We start from the raw sequence: 23030 nt of genomic DNA on the forward strand, positions 1-23030 counted from the left end.
TTTTCTCTAATTTTATTCATGATATCTTCTGGGAGACGATGGTCTTAAAGACAGTTGTAGTTTTGGTGACTGCTGCTAGGACTTTATTAATTTGATTGGTGAGATATTCAATTGCTATGTAAATTTCTTCCTTTGATCTTATGCAATATATTCTGAGAGTACTTTAGATAATTTTTCCCAAGCTATGGAAAAGTGGGAGGGAGATAGTTGTCCTTTATTTCCTAAATGAAGCAATATGGGATTATAATCTGACGATAATTCATTTAATGTTTGGAGGCTGTGCTGATATTTAATATTCTGTAGAATTGTAATATCTAGAATGTCAGGTGCATCAGTAGGACTGTGATGAGTTGGTTCGGTTGAAAAGGATGTGGCCATTTTTGTTGGCAATTTTGCCATTCCAAGCCGGATGTTTGGAATTCAAATCTCCAGCGATGATGATGAGCTCCCTTATGCCAAGGATGGCGTCTAAATCAGCAAATAGTGAAATTCTTGTAGGTGAGTTATAGGCAGCATATATTTTAAGCTTACCAGCTGAGTTGGTGTATACTTCGACGTCTGTAATCTCTAAGTTAGCGGTTGGGGGTTGGCTATTGAATTGTACTTGTAGTTTTTGATAAAAATAGCAGTACCACCACCTGTGAAATCTAGTCTGTCATTTCTGTGGAGCAGATATCCTCTTAATTTCGGATTATCTGCAGGTCTTAAATGGGTTTCATTTATTATATCTGGGTTATATGTTTGTGAGAATTCTTGGAGCTCTAAAATCTTGTTAATTAGGCTGTTGGCATTCCAAGCGAAAATTTGGAGTGTGTTTGGGAGATTATTTCTGTTCATTAGTTTTTGCTCTTAGAATAGAATGTGTTTCTTGAAGGAATCTTTTTTGTAGAGTTTAGTGATGGATTTGATTTACTAAAATCTTGAAGCTGTAGTGTTTGCAGTCAGGTTAGAATGTGCTTAGTCCTGGGAGTTACCTTCATTGGGCGAGCCACTTCAGCATAGGTCCTGCCCTGGAAGTGGTTATCCACTCTCTTTACCTCTACCTGAGCTTGTGGAGTTTCTGTGTTCTTTTGTTGAGCATCATGATGTTGAGAAAACTGCTTCCGTTACGTGCATGCGAGGTTGAGAGATGTACTGACTATTTCTTACTGGCATCCCGTTCTTTGGGTAGTAGATGCACCCACTATAATTGACTGGCTGAGGGCTGCTGCAGTTGGCACATTTGGCCGGGTTGGTTTTTTTAGGCTTGGTGCAGGTGTTAGTGGAATAGTTTTCACCACATTTTAAGCATTTATAGTCAGCTCTGTAAAGCTTTTGAGCATGCCCATATTTTTGACATCTCTGGCACTGATCTGATGAAGGTCATTTCCTCAAAGGTTCAGGTATGATCATGAGACCGCAGATCGATATTAGATCATATATATATTTTGAAGGAGTTTTGAATCTCCACAAGAACTAGTGGCATTGGGCTCTTCTCAGCTCGTAACATTCTGCTGACCTTAACCAGAGGTTGTCCGTGGTAGCAGAGATCTGCTGCGTGCTGAAATTTAATGCCCTCATCAACGTTCTTCGCCCATGAGTATGTTATTTTTCTCTCTCTCATAATTGATACCAGTCGTCCACTTACTCTTTTCCCGCAGGATAATCGGAGGCACCTTCTCTTTAGGAGAGCTAGAAGGGTCATTAGGGATGTTGTCCTCCATCCTTCTTTGTTTCTGCACTTCTTGCATGCATGTACTTCCTTGAACTCTGTGGATGGGGGAAAACCACCAAATCAATCTTTTCCTCCTCTGGTCTTATGTCTTCCTCTTCATTATTTGTCATGGAATATAGGTTCAAAAACCCTGACCATTCCTCTTCAAACCTTTTCAACAGCTTTTTGAGTAGCTCAAAGGCGAGTTTTTTGTCTAGAATTTTGGATTAAATTGTCGGTATCGAGATTATTCATATTTAAGTGACTTACCTGTCTACCAGCTATCTCTTCTTTCAGACAGTAACAAAATCAACAGCTCCGAAATATCAGCTCGACGACATTTATAAGAAAAAATGATTCGCTATACGACAGTGGTCGAGAACTTAACCTGTCGTCAGGACAGTACTTACACTTTTCCCGAGGCTAGAGTGCTCCGGGACCCTTATGTTGGTCCCATTTTAAGTGGGATATACCTGTAGTTGGGATTAAATGCGTTGCAAAGCTGAATTAGAATTAAGTACTATACCATAAATACACACACATATGTATATGTAAGGAGAAAATGATGTGGGTAAACGCAACTAAATTTATCAGAATAACTAGTATTAAATGTAGCCAAAACTTTCTATATCAGAATATGTTTCTTTTTTATCATAAAAATCGCAACTACATGCAATCACCAAACATGGTACTTCTACAACACGGTTGGAGAATTGAGGCAAAAATTTCGAATAACATGGTATTTTTGAACTTTTTTCCAAAAAAAAAAAAAAAAACTGCTTTAATGATGTTGGATGTTTAGTAACTGTTTAGTATTTCCATTATTTTTTGTGAAACCTCGCTGTTGACTCGCTAGCGTTATGCAAAATAATAATAATAATAATGGGAAATCTCTGTAATAGGTTCTGTGCCATTGAACTTGTGCTTATTGGATACCATTATGAATTGTGACTTCGAAGCGGAAAGTTCGTGATTTTTAAGATTTTGTTAAAGTGATTTTAGTTTTTATCTGATGGTTTATAAATTTTGCTCAAGAACCGTATTGGAATAATTTCTTTCTTGTGAATTAAATTCCAGCTGTAAATTGTGCCTAATAAAAGTCAAAAAGCACCGATCAAATATACACATTTCGGATCGTCTTAAAAAATGGGGGGAAAGTATCATACATTGCAAAAAAAGTTTAAATCTGAGGTAACAATCCGGACCAAAAATATTAATAAATAGTTAATATCATAGTAATAAATTATAAAATAAATAATAACAGAGTAATAACGTTTGTTCAGTTATTAATATTTTAATAAAAAATTAAATTTCCGATTATTATAAAAATAAACGGATGTATTTTTAAACTTTTCAAAAGTACCCACCCCCCTTTTTTTTTTGTACTGATTTTAATACCATATAACACGGTTTCGCACTACACAGATTTTAGAGCAACCATAATCAGGATTCTTTGCCTGATATATCACAGACTCAAGTCGAAACACACACAACTAAAAAAAGGTTTCACTATTTGACGAATAAAGTTCTTCAAATACACGTATATATTATTAAATCGATAGTCTCTTTGGTAAGCTGAGCAAAATACAGTGAATAGGTTCTGCAGCTTTCACAGAATGACTCATTCTCGTGTATTATCTGAAAGCTGCACCAATGACGACATTCATAAGATGAAAACAGTATCAAGCAGGCAGTATTTACTAACAGCAACAGATCATGATACTTCGATGGCTGCCAGATCATTGGTTTTTTTATAGTATCTTTCTACTACAGAAGTCCGATAAGATCTTTATTGAGATATAAATATTTCTATCGCATGAGTCTAGAAATAACTTTTCTCTCAGTGAAAAATCAAACGTATTTCTAATTATGATGCTTTAAACAGCAAATTTCAACAGAAATATAATAACAGAAAACACTGTAATAGAAATTGACGCGTGATTACAATTTTTCACTGAGTGGGCTGCCCTCTCGCGATGAGTCCATGGAGAACACATAATATTATCCCACCACTAATAATAATAAAATTTTCGCAGCTGGCTTTATAACAAGGTGAACGGCTGATTAGCAGGTATTACAAGGGGGGGGGGAGGGAATGACAGACGAATAGATACATTTGCAATTTTATTATGATAGGTATACATATTTATTACAATTACTTGCGTTTTTTAGAAATGATTACTTCATTTCTAAAATGAAGTAATCATTTTAGTTTTTATTACGAGTATTAAGAAAGTTGTAACTTTGCTGCAATTTCTGAGGCAAGCGTCCCTAGAGAATTTGTATATATCTGCTTTTAAACTAGGAATACACAGCATGTAAGAAATCATTTGTAAACCTAATATAATATTGCACTTTTCAAAAGTTTCACCACGGAAACGCTTGCTGGTGGAATGTTAATTCCTACGGATATCTCGGACGAAATTTCAGGGCGAATTTTAACGTTTTTTGAAAACGTTTTGCATGGACCAGAAAGACTTCCGGCCAGTGGAACTCTGATAAGGATCAGATAGAAATCAGAAAGGGAGTAATTTCAGTTGGCGACACGTACTGAACCATTTCGCTTACAATCATTAATTACAGTGTACATCTAATAATATTAGCAAATATCTTCGCAAAACTACAGCTACTGAATATTAGCAATATTCTCTTACAGTAGCTACAATTTCAGTCGTTAAATGTTCAATCATATGTGAGTCATTCTCGTTTACACACTGTATTTTAGAAAACAATCAAATATTGGCTTGACCACTTAAGCAGCTTGAATCATCGAATTTTTAGGTGTTTGTTTTTTCTTTTTTTTCTTTTCAGAAATATTTTCTAAACTGCATTTGGCGTTCTTATCTCTGAAAATTTATGGAGTGGCACTATTTTCGTCACAATTTTTTTTTTAAATTTATTTGTTATTACTCCTACAAAGGAAAGGTAGGAGGACATATAGCAAATAAATGCCACGTGTGTCTTGATATTGCACTCATGTTATAGTGTGAAAAACAAACAGCCATGGCGTCCACCTTAATAAGATGTAGGATCTCCTTTCGCTGCAATGATTACAGCAATCCTATGGCACATACTTTCCATAAGGGTACGATAGCAATCAATGGGAATTTTGAACCATTCTTCCTGTGAGCATGTAACGAGGTCCTGGACTGTTGTGTGGATATCCCTTAACCTCACCAGACGTTCATTCCACAGATGTACAATAGGGTTGAAATCAGGGATCTGTGGTGAAATTCATGTCCACAAACTGCGCAGTTACAACAGCAGCCTTGTGACATGGTGCATTGTCTTACTGAAAGAAACAATGATGACTTTCGTAGAAACGCCACAAAGCAGGAAGCACTGCATTGTTCAAAATGTTCAGGTACCTCTCGGAGTTCGCAGCACCACAAATGCCAAAACAGGACCATACCATCACACCGCTACCTCCAAATTTCATGGAGTTATGCACTCTGATAAAAGATTCACTGGGCATCTGCTCGGTAGAGGATACAGCATGATTCGTCGCTGTATAACACAGCATTCTAAGCTTCCACGTCCCACTGTACATGCTCTTTGCACCACTGAAGATGATGCCACGTTGGTTTTGGGTAACATGAGGGTTGCATATTGTCGTCCTACCATAGAAACTCATGTTGTGAACCTCAGTTCTGAATGTTTTTGTGCAGATTTGTGTTCCAGTCGATGTGCAGAACTCTGCAATCAATGTGTCAGCCAATGAATGGCAGTTTTTACATATTATCCTTCATAGCACCATACGGTCATGTTTGCTAGATGTGATAGGTCGTCCGCTGCGGATAGCATTTGCAGCCGGCTCCCTGCTCTTCCATCTCAGTATCATTAATTGTTGACCTGGGATGACCCAATTTGTCAACAATTCGTTGACCAGATAGGCCTGCAATGCATCCTATCACAAAATTTCTTTCAAATTCTGTTAGTTCCTTTTTGTAGCCATTTCACCCGGACACAGTTGCACTGATGTGGGAGCATCATACTCCTCCAATTTATACCAACTATAAACACGTGACTCGTTACATGGCATGATGCACATTGCCTGGAGGTGTCTGCTGATGTATTTCCAAGCAGCGAGCAGCGTATATAACACACATGCACACTATCTACCAATAATTGTCCGGACACTCCTGTTATTTGAAGTTATTGAACATTCCAGGTTGTTTAATAAGATAAAAACCAGTGTACAGATAGTAGGAAGCAGTATTTCATCATAGCAGTTGAATTGGTATGGCACAACGTAAACTCAGTGACTTCCAGAGAGGTGTCATTATGGCTGTTACATTGGTGGCATGTCCATGCCATTGCTGCTCAACTGGAGCATCCAAAATCAACAGTTGGTGTTGTGATCAACAAATGGATCATGTTCTGGCATCACTAGTGCAGGAACACACCCAGGGTGGCTGCCGAAAATGGCTGAACAGGGACAGGAGGATGTTAAAACTGGCTACAATTGGTACAGACCATCCATAATGAGGCCAGAGTGCCAGTAACACTATGGTGAGCACTAATACTGTAAGGAAAGAACTCCATTTATTGGATTTCCATGAAAGAGCAGTGGCACACAAGTTGAACATCACAACGAACAAGGCGGCTCGTCTGGCCTGGTGCAAAGAACGTGTGAACTGGACAATTGACCAGTGGAAAACGGTACTCTGGAGCGATGAATCAAGGTTTGCCCATTTCCAGTCTGATGGCAGGCTGTGGAGGCAGACTGCTGAACACTTGTTACCACTGTGTTGTACTCAGAGTAAAGATTGGTGGTGGTGGAGTGATGGTGTGGGATGCATTCATATGGTTTGGAGTCGGATCGCTGGTCCCACTCCAAATGGTTCCATGAAGGCAGCTTGGTACCTTGATATTCTGGATAATCAGGTGCTGCCTACACTGTAGAGTTTTTATGGAACGGACCCATGTTACCATCAAGACGACAATGCCCCATGCCACAAAGCTGCAGCTGTTATGGAATGGTATGAAGAGATGTGTGTTAAATTGCTGCCTTGGCCTGCACAGAGTCCTGACCTCAACCCCATCAAACACCTCTGGGACAAATTGGAGCAGCGACGGCAACTGAGGTCCAGAGCAGCACATCCTTGATCTGTCGCTGAACTCAGTGCTGCTTTGATGGAGGAATGGAGAGAAATTCCATCTGTCTATTAGACAGACAGATGGAATTTTAGTGGAGTGCCCCAGGGCTCTGTGCTAGGACCATTACTCTTTAATTTGTACATTAATAATATAGTGGAAGATTTGAAGAGGGATAATCAGTTGTTTGTAGACTGCAAAACTAGAGAGGACAATAGTTGATAAAGGTGATGTAGATATCTTACAGGATGATTTAAATAAATTGGCAGTGTGATCAAAGGACAATGGCTATCAATTCAATGTTGTAAAATGTAAGGTAATGTGCTTTGGGAATGAAAAAGATTACATGCTTAGTTATTATATTGATGGTCCTTTTTTTACAGGAAATTGATGAGGCTCTTGGGGGTGATGGTGGATAGAGATTTTTAAATTAGAAGACATATTGCAAGAGTTGGCAAAATAGCTCAGAGGATTACTTGGATGCTGAAGAACACACTGACAAGTAAAGATAGGGAGGTTATTATCCCGCTTTACAAGGCTATGATTGGGCCACATGTTGACTACTGTGCACAGAATTGGTCACCTGCATTTCTTGGGGATTGGCAGGTGTGACCAAGCTGGTGACAGATCTGTGGAATGTTCTCTTTGAGGATTGAGTGTGTGTGTGTGTTGCAGAGTTTAGCTGACAGGCAGAAGAGATTAGATATGATAGAAACATAAGTTACTAAAGGGATTCTATAAAATTGACACAAAAGAAAATTTTGAATACATGGAGAGCAGGAAGAAAACAAGCGGTCACACTTAGTAGTTGTCTAAGAGTGTGGTTAGCAAGGGTGTGCAGACTAGGTACTTTACTTGGAGAGTGGTGAATTAGTGGAATGGATTGTCAAAGGTGGTTGTGAGCAGCCCAATAGTGTATAAGTTTAAGGAGATGTATGATAGGTATTGTGTTAACTGACAGAGTGGGTCTCCTGTAATGAGTCTTTTGACTCCATGGAGTACCCATATAAATAATAAAAATATTTTTTTCCCTATGAATGAATGCTATGTGCACTGTCAAGTGCCCTCGGTCCACATGCTGATTAGGACACTTAATGAATTATTAAGCATATATATCAGGATTAAATAGTTCACTTTATTAAAATATAATTTTAATGGATTAAATTGTCAAGTTGAATTTTTTTTCTGTGTGATATTTTTTACTATTGAGATATTTATCATATGAAGAATTAATGAGTCTCATTTGTTGCAGATTGACTAGATTAACTTCAACAACAGAAGTAAGGAATGGGTATAAGTTAAGATGGGTATATAACCTGTTAAAGAGTACTGTATAAACAGAAGATATAAGAAACAAACGTATGCATCAGTCAAGGTTGAGAAGCTATTATTCATTGCTTCATTTCCAGCACTTCGACCAAGTGAGGACTGGTTAAAATACATCTCACTTTATACAATTTTTGAAACTGCTCATCTTTGAGAGAGAGCCATTGTTCCAGCTTTGTATTTGGTGAGAAGAGGTAAGAGATGCCTTATTATTATATTGAACATAGAAAGTTTAGCATTATTGTGTATTATGAATAGATTTTATTTATTCATTTGTTTTTAATGAATGAATAAATAAAATCAATTCATTTATTTTTAATATAAAATATCATACCCATTTACATTAAAATTGACATTTACTCACCTTTATTATTTTCTTTGTGACATCTTTTATACGAGTACATGCATTACTTGCTTGCTTTCAGTTTGTTTCCTATAAAGTTACCTAGTAAAGAATTGTTGCCATATTTGAAAGATATTAGTAGTAATACAAGAAAATAAACTTCTTCACTTCTACCACTTCTTCATCCTCAGGAAATCCAGGCAACCAAATCTGTACATAAAGATGATCATATCAAAGCTTTATAAAGAGGGATGATAATAATTCTTATTCTTACTTAAATGTGTGCTTTTTAATAATCCAGTGATTCTTTGTGATAACACAACGAAATAATTTGCTCACTTTTGCAGTATGTTTCCATACTGCTCATGGGACATACTGTTCACTTTTGCAGTAAGTCCTGTGAGCTTCAACTCCTCATCCAATATAACTCCTAGATCTCTGGACTCATCGGTGTTTTGCAGTGCAGTCTCAGAAATGTAAATATACAGCTTGTAATCCAGCGCCGTAGCTAGAGTTTTTGCTGCCCGGGGCGGTCCTGAGTTTGCTGCCCCCTCTCAGTACACACCAAAAATACTACAAAAAGTCAAAATAACATATAGGGAAATAAATTACTTCAAAAATAAACAGTGTTTATTTTTGAAGTAAAACTTAAATTCTAACATTCTAAAATGTTATTTTTCTTGCTTTTCCATTATCAAAATTGTCAAAGTCTATTTCATCATTCAGTTGCTATTCTATAGATAGTATGGCAAGATTTCTTAAACATGAAGTGCCGCTGGGGCAGACTTCCCCCTCTTCCCCCTCCCCCTTAGCTATACCCCTGTTGTAATCTCTTCACTTCAATAAGGTGGAAGTAAGTTTGTGTGAAGGCACCCATGAAGCAAGTGAGTGTGAGAATGACCAAGTTAGGAATCTAGTTTCTCAAGCAAAAATATTGAATAGGGTAGTCAATTCAGAAAGTAAAGGTGGGTGGGGGAACAAAGGGATGTTGCTGTTTCTACATACTAATCCCAGAAGTATCAGGAACAAGAGGGAAGCGTTTTTGGCTTTGGTTTTTTGTCTTCTAGCGCAACCTCACCAAAGGTTATAGGCATTAGTGAGAATGGGCTAACAGTAGATGAAGTAGTTACAGGGATTGAATGTGAAGGGTTTAGTATTTTCAGGGAAGATACAGAAAATAGGATGGGGAGGGGTATTACTGATGATAGCAGATGAATTGCAACCAAAAAGAATAGGAGAGAGGCAGGAAGGTGGCTGTTCATTTGAAGCAATCTGGTGTGAGATTAAGACCAATAAGACAAAATATACAGTTGGTTGTTGCTATAGGCCAGGGAGTTCCACAGATGATCTGGAAGTCATGCATCACCAAATTAGTACAATGAGTACAGGTCGAGTGATTATTATGGGGGACTTCAACTATGGAGATATAGACTGGAAGGAAGAAAAATCACATGGCAGAAAGGAAATAACTTTATATACCTGCTGAGAGATAATTACTTAAGGCAGCATGTAATGGAGGGGATGTGGTGGAGGGTATATAAAGAGAAAGGCGATCATCAAACTCACAAACAGTAAGGCTCAGGCAAGAAAGGTGACCAGCATAGCAAGGAAGGCAAAATCAGATTATGAGAAGAATTTAGCAAAGCAGGCAAAGGAAATCCCAAGAAGTTCTTTCATTATGTGGCAAGTAAGAGCAAGAATGACAATGAAGATTAACCTTAAGGAATGTTGATGGTCGCAAGGAAACAGAAGTGGATAAAATAGTTGAGTTACTGAGTGACCACTTTGCAAGCATATATCTTCCTAGTAAGGTTACTTCTTTAACCTATGCGACAGACAGTAATGTGGGAACAGAGGTAGATGAATTGGAGGTTCTTAGGATATTGCAGAATCTATTACAGTTGTGGGATTAGATGGGATATCAGCTAGGGTTTTGCGAGAATGTGCAAGGATACTGGCAATGCCTTTGACTAAGCTGTTTGAGTCTCAGCTCTGGGTAGAGTTCCATGGAAGGGGAAAGAGGGCAAAATAATTCCCTTGCATAAGGAAGGTTCTAAGACTGCAGCAGCAGATAATAGACCAATCAGTATCTCAGGTGTGGTAGTAAAAAGATTGGAAAAATTGGTAAAATCAAGAATGGGTGGATAAGAATATGACACTCTATAAGGGGCAACATGGCTTTTTGAAGGGTCAGTCATGCCTTAGTATTTACTAACTTTTTATAATAGAGTAACAGCTGAGTTGGATAAAGGAAATGGATGCACAATGATTCTGCTGGATTTTGCAAAGGCATCTGAAAGAATACCACATGAAACTGTGCTATGCAAATGAAAACAAATGGGGATGGATATGACACATTATGCTGATGGGTGGCTGCTGGACAGATATCAAAAAGTGGTACATGGAGAGCAGATAAAAGCAAAAACAGATGACTAGTGATGGTGGTGGTGCGTGCTATCGATAAGACAAAACTTATGCTCATAGGCAGAGTGAAAAAAATATGTCAGTGTTACAGAAAATAATCATTGTGCTCAGGCAAGAAACCCAAATATCCTCCCAGTTATTTGGCTTTGACCATTAAGTGGATAAAGGATGAAACCAAGAATATAATTTCGTGGCATTTTTAATTTATAGTATAACCAAGTGAAAAAACTTTTAACATATATCTCTAATCCAGAGTCACTTAATGGTCAAAGCTAAATAACTGGGTGGATACTTCACCATCACCTTCCAGGAACTGACTGGTGACCAAATGTCCAATCCTCACTTTCACGTGGCACATCCCCATTAGTAGGTATTTACTGGATACTGAATAAATGAGGATGGGCTGGCAATTTGAAACTTAGACGACAAAATTATACTTTTATTGGCTTAAACCATAAATGCATATGATGGTACAACATGATTAGATTTCATGCTGACTGGAGACATTGTCCAGTTAAACAAGGCCCCAGCTGTTTTTGTCAGGGAATTAGGGTGAACAGTGAAAAGTTTGGAACAAGCTGCAACTCAACATCTAGAAGAAGAAAAATAAACCCAACATCAGAAGAACTGAACATAGGAACCATCAATATAAGGAGTATTAATGGAAAAGAAAATCGAACTTGAAGAAGAATTGGAAAAGTACCACATGGACATTATTCATATCACTGAGACAAAAACAGGCGAGATATTATTAAATAATAAGTATAAGATGCTATTTTCAGGCAATAATGATGAAGGAAAAGAAGGAGTAGCAATAGCATTCAACATCAAACATGAAGATAAACTTCTTGATTGGAAAGCAGTTTCAGGTAGAGTTATGTGGGCAAATGTCAAAATGAAGAAATGGACAATGAAACTTATTTTGTGCTTATAGTCCCACAGAAGGTTCTTCTAAGGAAGAAGTGGAAAAGTGTTTTGAGTCATTAGAACAAGCATCTGACATAAAGAAAATGGGAAAAGTAGTCCTTGTTGGAGACCTGAACAGTAGCAGAGTAGGAAATGAATCTCACCAGGCATATAGACATGTTTTGGGAAAATTTGGAGAAAAGAGCAAAGCTAATAATAATGGTAGGTATTTGCTGGACTTTTTCTCAGGACATGGACTAGTCATTACTAACACTGTGTTTTCAACACAAAGATGTGCACAAGTTCATGTGGAAAGAAGATACAAGAAATAAGAAAAGATTTGATTGACTATGTCATTGTCAATAGTGATATCATAAAGCTGGTTCAGGATTCAAGAAAGTACAGAAGATTCGAAATTGGAAGTAGCCATTACTTAGTACTAAGCAGGATAAAAATGGATATCGCATTAAAAAGAATTAAATTTGAGCAGCTTTTACAGGTAAATTGTAGACTCAACTATGCAAATATTATTGAAGAAATTTTGCAGCAGTTTGAAAACAAGAACCAAACCTTGAAGTTTCAGTGGAAAACTCTGAAGAAGACATTGATCGATTCAGCTAAGGAGGTATGTGGCAAAGCTGTATGCAAGGATAGAAAAATAAGAACACCATGGTGAACACAAAAAGTTAAAGAAGCAATCTGAGAAAAGAAGAAAGCATACCAAAAGTTTCTCACAAATAAGTCAGCAGATGCCTTAAAAGAATACACAGCAAAATGTAAGCAAGCTAAGCTATGTGTAAAAGTCATAGGAAGACTTTGGTAAGCGTATGGAAAATAAATATCAGAAGTGGCAAAATGTTCTGGAGGCTGTTGAAGAAGTTTAGAAATGGAGAAAGGAATCAAAGATGATAAAGATGACACGAAAACTGAAGATAAAGATATGCTAGATGTCTGGAGTAATTACTTTGAAAACTGTTAAATGAACCAAGCAGTGACAGAACCATACTAGAAAATTTTCAAGAGGAATGCAAAGAGGAGTACATATCAATAAATGAGACTGAAAAAAAAAAAAGCCGTCAAAAAATTGAAATATGGAAAGGCAGCTGGAGTAGATGATATTCGACCAGAAATGCTTAAGTACGGAACTATAAAAGTTTTGCAGTGGCTACACTGCATAATTCAGAGGGCCTGGACAGAAGGTTGAATTCCCAATGATTGGAGTAGAGCTCTCATAGTATCCATCTATAAAAAAGAGAATTAAACTGAATGTGAGAATTACAGAAGAATTTCTCTACTGAGGATTCCAGTTAAGATTTATGAAAGCATACTTGAAAAGAGGTTGAGAAAGATTGTGGAAGAGAACCTTGGAGAAGAACAAGCAGGGGTTCAGTCTGAATAGAGGTTGTCAAGATCAGATTTTCACTTTAAGACAAATAGTTGAGAAATCATGGGAATATGACAAGGATCTGTGCTTAAGTTTTGTAGATCTGTAAAAGACATGGTGCCCAGGGAAAAACTTTTCAAAACACTACAATTATATGGGATGAATGGAACATTATACAGAGGAATCCATAGTCTATATTTAAGTTGTCAGTCAGCATTTGGAATTGAAGAAAATACAGGAAGATGGTTTGATGTAAAATGAGAAGTAAGCCAAGGATGCACATTATCTCCACTCGTATTCATCATCTATATGGATCACGTTAAGATTATGAAAGAAAGTGGCATTAGGCCTGATATTAGAATTGGAGATGTCAAAATTAGCTCTTTGCTTTATACAGATGATTTTGTACTCCTAAACACATCTAGTGCAAGTGTCCAGGATTCCCTAACTAAATTGAATAACAGCTGTAACAAATTTGGAATGAAAATCAGCAATAAAAAGTCCAAAACTATGAAAATAGGCAGGAACATAGAGAAATTCCGCTGCATTCTGAATGGTGATCGTGTTGAACAAGTAAAATATTTCAGCTATTTAGGCACAAATTTTAGTGAAGATGGCAGGTTAAATTTGGATAGACAACAGAATAAGCAGAGCTGGCATGGTGGGTAGCCAGCTGAATAAATTTTATATGGAATAAGAGAGAAATTAGCCAAAACACCACACTAGCAGTATACAAGACAGTGTTCAAACTAGTTTTAAGTTATGGGTCTGAGAGTTGGTCCTTAAGGATATGTGCATTGCATTATGGGATACTAAGGCAATTGATGTGAAGTCATTAGCTTCTATATACAAGTAGTCTAATCATGTAGTTGCTTCATGTGCAAATTTTGTTTGCTTACATTTGGATAAAGGATGAAACCAAGAATATAATTTCTTGGCATCTTTAATTTATAGTATAGCCAAGTGAAAAAACTTTAAACAAGAAGTAATCGCTATTTGTTCTATGCATTACAATTTAAGTAGGTCTAGATTATGACCTGACATTCTGATGGTAAGATGTTTGACATGAGTTACTCTGTTTATAAGAGAAGAAATAAATTTAATCAAGTAGGGAATCAATACCTTGATTCGTGTTAGGGTTGTGAATGTGAGATTAGGGTTGTGAATCCTCCATATGTCTGCAAGTTGAGCATTGTCAGGATATACTTTTAATTGTGTGCATATCCTACTTTTCTATTTCTGGGATTACCTCTTATTTTGTCTAATATGGAGTTTTCAATACAGTTCTGGTCTCCTGCTATAATGTAGTTGCCACTATATAAGTATGACTGCAATTCCTGGAATAATCTTTGTCTAACTGTTCTGTTGGATGGAGCATATACATTTCTAAACCTTATTATACATTCATGGTATTTCCAGTCTATTGTCAAGTTGCCTTCTTTGTTCCTTTGGATATTATGAAAAGAAGCAAGAAGTGGGGGGATATAATAATAAGGCAACAACCATTAGATGCACATTTGTCTGTAGGATTCTGTGGTCATTTTTTATGCTTCTAGAATAACCAGTATGACTACATAAACTGTTTTTTTTCTTTTCAGTTAACTAGTTGTTAAACTTTTTAGTTTTTCATGAATAAATTAACAACAAAAAAAAAAAGACAGACAATAAATATGAAGACCTGATTATTCAAAAGGCAAAGTTTTTCAAATTATGCATGCATAATTTGCTGGTCTAGATGATGTATGTTTCTCATATCTAGATGCTTCTTCAAACTTTCTGATGTAGCTGTTATGTGAGATATAAAGCAGATTTGTCTGTTGTCAATAATGTAGGACTAAGTCCAATTTCATGCGCTCTCTTATTTTTGTACATCTTTAATGTGTTCTTCTGAGTTCCTACCCAGCCTGTTCTGCTGTTTTAAGACCTGGGCTCTCTTGGCCAATTTATATAAAATAGAGAAAATCATCCTATAGAGGGTTAAGATTATCCAACTCTCAACAGGGTAATTTTCTTGAATACCAATTGATTGCCTAGGTTCTTGTTATATTACATTATTAACTTTTTTTTATATATATTAAGATATCCTTTAAGAATTCTAGTTTTTTTTTTCCTCACCAACACAATATGGGCTATATTCTGTCTCTCTGAGCTTAATTTCTTTGATTCTGCATTTTAGTGCCAGGTAGGAGTTGTTCTTGTTTAAATCCTTCACTCATGAAGATAATTCACATGCAAGGTTTGCTTATGCCTGGGTAAAGAATTAAAGCAAGAATATATTATACTGTATAGCTTAGCTTGAGATGGGAGATTGATATGTCAAGAAATATAAGAGTTCTTTTTTTATTTCAAGAGAGAAACAACTGCATACTATATAAATAATTATTCAAAAGCCAAGATCTAAGAAGGAACTCATAAAGTTCTTTCTTAGATCTTGGTTGTATGAGGAAGCATCATCAATATATCATCACTTTTTTGGTTCTAGATCAGTGATGGTGAACCTATGACACACATGTCAATGGTGACGTTCCACAGCGTTTTGGGTGACATGCCAGTGTTCACCAACATCCAACAACAACAACTATTTGTTAATTATTTTGTACCAGTTCAACGATTTCTCATTTCTTGTGAAATTCGTAATACAAAGTTTTTATTTCTTTAATATTCTAGCCCTGTTATGGAGGAACCTCAAATTAAAAAATCCTGATTGAGTGATAAAGGAAGTGGTTGAAGCTTTCAAGATGCATGGACCGAGAAGTCATTTCTTGTGTAATTCATAATACAAAGTTTTTATTTCTTTAATATTCTAACTCTGTTATGAAAGAAGCACAAATTAAAAAATCCTGATTGATTGAATGATAAAGGAAATGGTCAAAGATTTCAAGATGCATTGACTGAGAAAAGTATGGCATTATTAACAGAAATGGCAAATCATTGTGCCTATTGTGCCATGAGACAGTATAAGTAGAACGTGGAAAGTAAAAAGACATTTTGAAACAAATCATCAGTGGCTTTTGGAAAAAAAGTGAGGGAGAAAGGAAGGAATACATGTCTCAGCAGCTATACTGCAAAGAGTGTCAATCAAATAACTTCCTTATATTCTTAAGAGGCCCTACAAATTTAACATCTGCAAATTTCAGCATCACTCACTCACTCACTCCATAGCTCAGCATGGAAAGGTCCTCAGTGAAGGAGAATTTATTAAAGAAACTCTTCTGAAATGTGCACCTTTTTTGTTTCAAGATATGCAAAATAAAGATGCTATTATTAAGCATATTTCTGATTTATCAGTCAGCAGAAATACCATTAAATACTGATGTACAACATCAATTAAAAGGAGACAAATAATCGTAAATATTTTTCGATTTGTCTTGATGAAACTACTGATGTCACCTCATTGGCTCAGTTAGCTGTCATTGCTAGATTTTCCAATGGTCAGAAAGTGAGAGAGGAGCTGGTATGGGTGTGCTAAGACAGGATTCACAGAACTATATGATGTAATGACAATTATAACAAAAATAGTGAATTTAATAGCTGCTCAAGTGACACAAGTGACAATTTTCTGCACTACTGCAGGAAGTTGAATCAATTTAGAGCAGACTGCTGATGCACAGCAACGTGAGGTTGTTGAGCAGAGAAAAAGTCTTTGAAAGATTTGTGGAGCGCTATGAAGAAATTAAGTTATATGTTGAGAATAAAAATTTCTCAACATATAATTTCTGATTTTTTTTACAGACCTCTTGGTTCATTATGAATTGATTGAATATGAATTGAATGAATTGAACTTAAAGTTACAAGGTTTTGGCAAAAGTATTGACATTTTTTGGATACATAAAAGCCTTTGAAACTAAACTTCAAATTTCAAAATGAGATGCGATGACTAAAATTTATAAATATTTTCCTCAACTTAAAAAACATTTTAAGGAAGTTAGCTCAGATGTGCAAAATGAAATGGAGCCCTTGCATATAAAGTACCAACACATTTTAAACTCAATAAATGATCCATTTGGCAGAAGATTTAATCAATTTAGAAGTTTAGACCAGACAATTAAAATAATTAAGTATCCAGATGTAGTATATACTACTATTGAATTAAATGATTTACAATGGCTAAAAATTGAAGGATTGATATGGTACAAAGTGCCTTAGACGATAGAAATATAAGATCTGATAATGTTGGAGTCTTGACAAGTAACAGACTGATTTAGAGGAAAATTGTAGATGGGAAGTTAGTAATGATATAATTTTTTCATGTAGTACTATCATATCCTGTACACCCCTTGTGGGTACATGGCAGGAATTATGATGATGATGATGAAAAATTGAAGGATTAGAGCTGCAGTTAGCAGAGTTCCAGGCCAGCATCTAGACTCAAGTGTTTGTCAACCTGAGGTCTCAACTTGAGGATCTGGAAAGAAATTGCCTGCCTGCAGAATGAAGAGTGCCATCATCATCATCAAATTCCTGACATGTACCCTCAAGGGGTGTACAGGATATGATAGTACTATATGAAAAATTTACGTCATTACTAACTTCCTATTTACAATTTTCCTCCAAATCAGTCTGTTACTTGTCAAGACTCCAACATTATCAGATCTTATATTTCTATCGTCTAAGGTACTTTGTACCATATATCAATCCAAATATATCTTGATCTTCCTCTGGGTCGTTTTCCTGCCAACTTGGCAGAGAACACTTGTTTTGCTAATCTTTCCTCGCCCATTCTGTTTAAGTGACCATACCACCTGAGATTAAGCTCTGCTAATGCATTCCTGGATGCTGACAATGTCAAGTTCTTTCCTAATATCCTCATTTTTATTATGATATTGCTATTGATGCCATCTGTTCATGCCTGTAATCTTTCTCAGGACTCTCATATCTGCAGTCTCTAGTCTTTGGTCAAGTGTTTTACTTCTGACCCAGCTCTGAGATCCATAAATTAAAACTAGTTTGAACACTGTCTTGTATACAGCTAATTTAGCGTTCCAACTAATTTCTCTCTTATTCCATATGAATTTATTCAATTCACTGCCTGCCATACCAGCTTTGTTGATTCTGTTGTCTATTTCCATATTTAATTTACCATCTTCACTAAAAATCATGCCTAAGTAGCTGAAATGGTTTACTTGTTCCACAGGTTCCCCATTCACAACGCAGTTGACATTTTCAACAATTCTACCTATTTTCATTGTCTTTGTCTTTTTAATGCTGACCTTCCTACCATATCTATTACAACAGTTATTCGATTTAGTCATGGAATCTTGCAAACTTGTAGCTGATTTATTTAGAAATATAACATCATCCGCATAAAGGAAAGAGCTGACATTAACATCTCCAATTCTGATATCATGTTTAATACCAATTTCCTTCATAATGTGATCCATATAGATAATGAATAACAGAGGGGATAATGTACATCCTTGTCTCACACCAGATTTAACATTAAGCCATCTTCCTGTACTTCCTTCAATTCTAACTGCTGACTTACAACTCAAATAAAGACAAAGTATTGCTTAATATAATGCTCCATTGACATCATATAACTGTAGCATTTTGAATAGCTTCTCTCTTGGCACCTTGTCATATGCCTTTTCCAGATCGACAAAACTTAAATACAGATCTTTGTTATATTCCCATGCTTTCTCAACTATTTGTCGTAAAGTGAAGATCTGATCCTGACAGCCTCTATTTGGCCTGAATCCTTCACCAAGCTTTTCTTCCACAATTCTTCTCAACCGTTGCTCAAGTATACTTGCATAAAGCTTACCAGTTTTATTTCCCTTTTTATATATGGGTACTATTAGAGCCCTACTCCAATCATTGGGAATTCGTCCATCTGTCCAGGCTTTGTGAACTATGCAGTGCAGCCACTGTAAAACTTTTCTACCACCATATTTCAGCATTTCTGGTCGAATATCATGTACTCCTGCTGCTTTTCCACATTTCAAGCCTTTGATGGCTTTTTCTACTTCAAATATGGATATGTATTCCTGACTGTATACTTGTTGGGTGTGTTTTTTACCACTGTGCTGTCATCACTGCTTGTTTGATTTAGCAATTTTTCGAAGTAATTACTCCATACTTCAAGGATATCTTTTTCTCCTGTTTTCATGTCACCTTTATCATCTCTAACTCCTTTTACAGCACTCTTTCTTCCATTCCTAAGCTTCTTCAACAACCTCCAGAATATCTTACCACCTTCTTGATATTTATTTTCTATGTTCTTGCCAAAGTCCTCCCATGACTTCTGTTTAGGTGGTTTTACAGTGTTTCGCTTTCTTACATTTGTCTCTGTATTCTCTAAGAGCAAAAGCTGACATATTTGCAAGGAACTTTTGATATGCTTTCTTCTTTTTCTTCACTGCCTCTTTAACTTCCTGTGTCCACCATGGAGTTCTGATTTTTCTATCCTTGCAGACAACCTCACCACATGCCTCTCTGGCTGAATCAATTAGGGTTTTCTTCAAGGCTTGCTACTGAATCTCCAAGGTTTGGTTCCTGTTCTCAAACTTTTTCATTTTTCTTTCATCTTCAATAATCTTTGTGTATTTTAGTCTACAGTTCACATCTGAGAGCTGCTCAACTTTTATTCACTTTAAAACTTTCTTACATGTTATTCTTTTCAATATGAAATTCAATTTTATATTGCTCAAGACTAAATAGTGATCGCTTCCAATTTCAAATCCTCTGTAAACTCCGGTGTCCTGTACCAGGGAGAAAACATCACTATCAACAATAACATAGTCAATGAGACTTTTCTTATTCCTTGTCTCTTCTCTCCATGTGAATTTGTGAACATTTTTATGTTGGAACATGGTGTTAGTAATAACCAGTCCATGTCCTGAGCAGAAATCCAACAGGTATTTGCCATTATTATTAGCTTTGCTCTTTTCTCCAAATTTTCCCAAAATATTTTTGTATGTCTGACAACCATTTCCTACTCTGCTATTTAGATCCCCAACAAGGACCAACTTTTCCTTTTTCATTGTGTCAGTTGCTTTTTCTAAAGCATCAAAAAATTCCTCCATTTCTAGTTTAGTAGAACCTTCTGTGGGACCATAGGCACAAATAATTCTCATTGTCCAATTCCCCATTCTGATATTTGCACACATCATCGACTTGAGACTGCCTTCCATTCAAGAAGATTAGCCTCGTATTTTGTGTTGAATAATATGGCTACTCCTTCTTTTCCTTGATTGTCATTTCCTGAGTATAACATTTTGTATTTATTGCTCAGAAAGATCTCACCAGTTTTTGTCTTTTTTGTTTCAGTAACCTCTATTATGTTGATCTGGTACTTATCTAATTCTTCAGCTAGCTCCATTTCTTTGCCATTCAGGCTTCTTATGTTGATAGTACTGATCTTTAACTCTGGTGATGTTGAGTTGGGGTGTGCTTTCAGATTTGTTCCAGTAGCTGACTTTTCGCTGTTCCCCCTGTTCCTGGCAAAAACAACTGGGGCCTTGTTTAACCAGGCGACGCCTCAGCCGGCATGAAATTTTGTCATAAAGAGTGCCACCAACAAGAAATTTTAAATGCTTGGAACTGAATACCAGAAACTTTTAGCATCCTGAAAACTCTAGCAATGGCTTTACTCACAATTTTTCCTCTACATACTCTTGTGAGACCTCTCAGCATTAAACAACATTAAAACAGACAAAATAAACTGGCTGATAGATGAAGTTAGTGTTTCTTGTTGGGTTTGCAGTATACAAAATACCTACCTTCAATTTCAGACTTATCCATTAAGACTCAGCAACAAACAAAAAAAAAAAGTCATTAATTGTTGTTAATCAAATCAAATGCAATGTGTTCCATATTTTTTTTTTCGAGTTCAATTCAAAGTTACTATTAAAAGTAGGGTAATTTTTAGTGCACTATTTTAGGCCCAATTATCAGTGTGCATACAGTTTTCTCTATTGTAAATCACTGATTTTTCTTTTGTATGAAACTGGTTTTATTATTATTATTATGTAACACCTCCAGGGAGTCCAAAGACTCATTGAGGGATGGTGCCTACTCTACAACTCTCCATGTCCACCATTCCACCAATTGCAACTACCTTCATCATCTCACCAACAGCATCTACTGCCAACCACCACTAGTATTATTATTATTATTACATCACACCTCCAGGGAGTCCAAAGACTCATCGAGGGAGGGCATCTATTCTACAACTCTTTGTCTCACTACTCCACCAACCTTCATCATCTAACACCAACGCCATCTACTGCTGACTACCACAACTGGTACTTTCACAGACAATCACAACATCCATGCCCATGGCGGGATGTTGTGATTTTTACTTTTTACAGATAATCACAAACATCCATGCCCAAGGTGGGATTCGAGCCCGCAACCTTTTGGCTGGAGAACAGATATTCTAACCACTCAGCCAACCAGGCCAGCAAAATAATACCAGTATTTTTTTTTTAGTTTTAATAATCAATGTTTTTTCATCAAGGGGTGCTTAAGGGTCAAAGCTGTATAACTGAGAGGAGACCTCCACATAGCCTTTAAAGGAATGTGGAGAACCGACCAGGGCTTCTGACCTAATGTCCAATCCTCACCTTCTCGTGGTGCACCCTGTTGAGTATCTACTTTGATACTGAACGAACGAGGATGGGCTGGCAATTTGGGATTTAGCCGACCAAATTGTATTCTTATTGGTTAAACCAAAATAAAAAATGATGGTACAACATGACAAAATTTCATACCGGCTGGGGCGTCGCCCGGTTAAACAAGGCCCCCGTTGTTTTCGCCAGGGAACCAGGGCGAACAGCGAAAAGTCAACCACTGGAACAAATCTGAAAACAAACCCCAACTCAACATCATCAGAGTTAAAGATCGGTACTATCAACGTAAGAAGCCTGAATGGCAAAGAAATGGAGCTAGCTGAGGAATTAGATAAGTACCAGATCGACATAATAGGGGTGACTGAAACAAAAAAGACAAAAACTGGTGAGATCTTTCTGAGCAATAAATACAAAATGTTATATTCAGGCAATGACAATCAAGGAAAAGAAGGAGTAGCCATAGTATTCAACACAAAATACGAGGCTAATCTTCTTGAATGGCAGTCAGTCTCAAGTAGAGTAATGTGGGCAAATATGAGAATGGGGAACTGGACAATGAGACTTATTTGTGCCTATGGTCCCACAGAAGGTTCTACTAAGGTAGAAGTGGAGGAATTTTTTGAGGCTTTAGAAAAAGCAACTGACACAATGAAAAAGGAAAAGTTGGTCCTTGTTGGGGATCTAAATAGTAGAGTAGGAAATGAGTGTGAGACATACAAAAATATTTTGGGAAAATTTGGAGAAAAGAGCAAAGCTAATAATAATGGCAAATATCTGTTGGATTTCTGCTCAGGACATGGACTGGTTATTACTAACACCATGTTCCAACATAAAAATGTGCACAAATTCACATGGAGAGAAGAGGCTAGGAATAAGAAAAGTCTCATTGACTATGTTATTGTTGATAGTGATGTTTTCTCCCTGGTGCAGGACACCAGAGTGTACAGAGGATTTGAAATTGGAAGTGATCACTATTTAGTCTTGAGCAGGATAAAATTGAATTTCATATTGAAAAGAATAACATGTAAGAAAGTTTTAAAGCGAATAAAAGTTGAGCAGCTCTCAGATGTGAACTGTAGACTAAAATACAGAAATATTATTGAAAAGAAAATGAAAGAGTTTGAGAACAGGAATCAAACCTTGGAGATTCAGTGGCAAACTCTGAAGGAAACATTGATTGATTCTGCCAGAGAGGCATGTGGTGAGGTTGTGTGCAAGGATAAAAAAATCAAAACTCCCTGGTTGACACAGGAAGTTAAAGAGGCAGTGAAGGAAAAGAAGAAA

The 23030-nt window shown here is 36.6% G+C and overlaps 1 pseudogene across 3 annotated transcripts in view; it reads left to right on the forward strand.

Annotated features, from left to right (window-relative positions):
- Positions 1-23030, forward strand: part of LOC150095017 (lysophosphatidylserine lipase ABHD12 pseudogene) — a 91077-nt pseudogene that overhangs the window by 63482 nt on the left and 4565 nt on the right. For all 3 annotated transcript variants that reach the window (XR_016550148.1, XR_016550149.1, XR_016550150.1), the window contains exon 2: positions 8043-8310. The product of XR_016550148.1 is annotated as a lysophosphatidylserine lipase ABHD12 pseudogene, transcript variant X1 (transcript). The remainder of the gene's footprint in view (positions 1-8042; positions 8311-23030) is intronic.

The sequence above is a fragment of the Typopeltis vanoorti genome, chromosome 21 (assembly GCF_054136105.1).
Source record: "Typopeltis vanoorti isolate ZY-2024b chromosome 21, IOZ_Tvanoo_1.0, whole genome shotgun sequence".
NCBI lineage: Eukaryota > Metazoa > Arthropoda > Arachnida > Uropygi > Thelyphonidae > Typopeltis > Typopeltis vanoorti.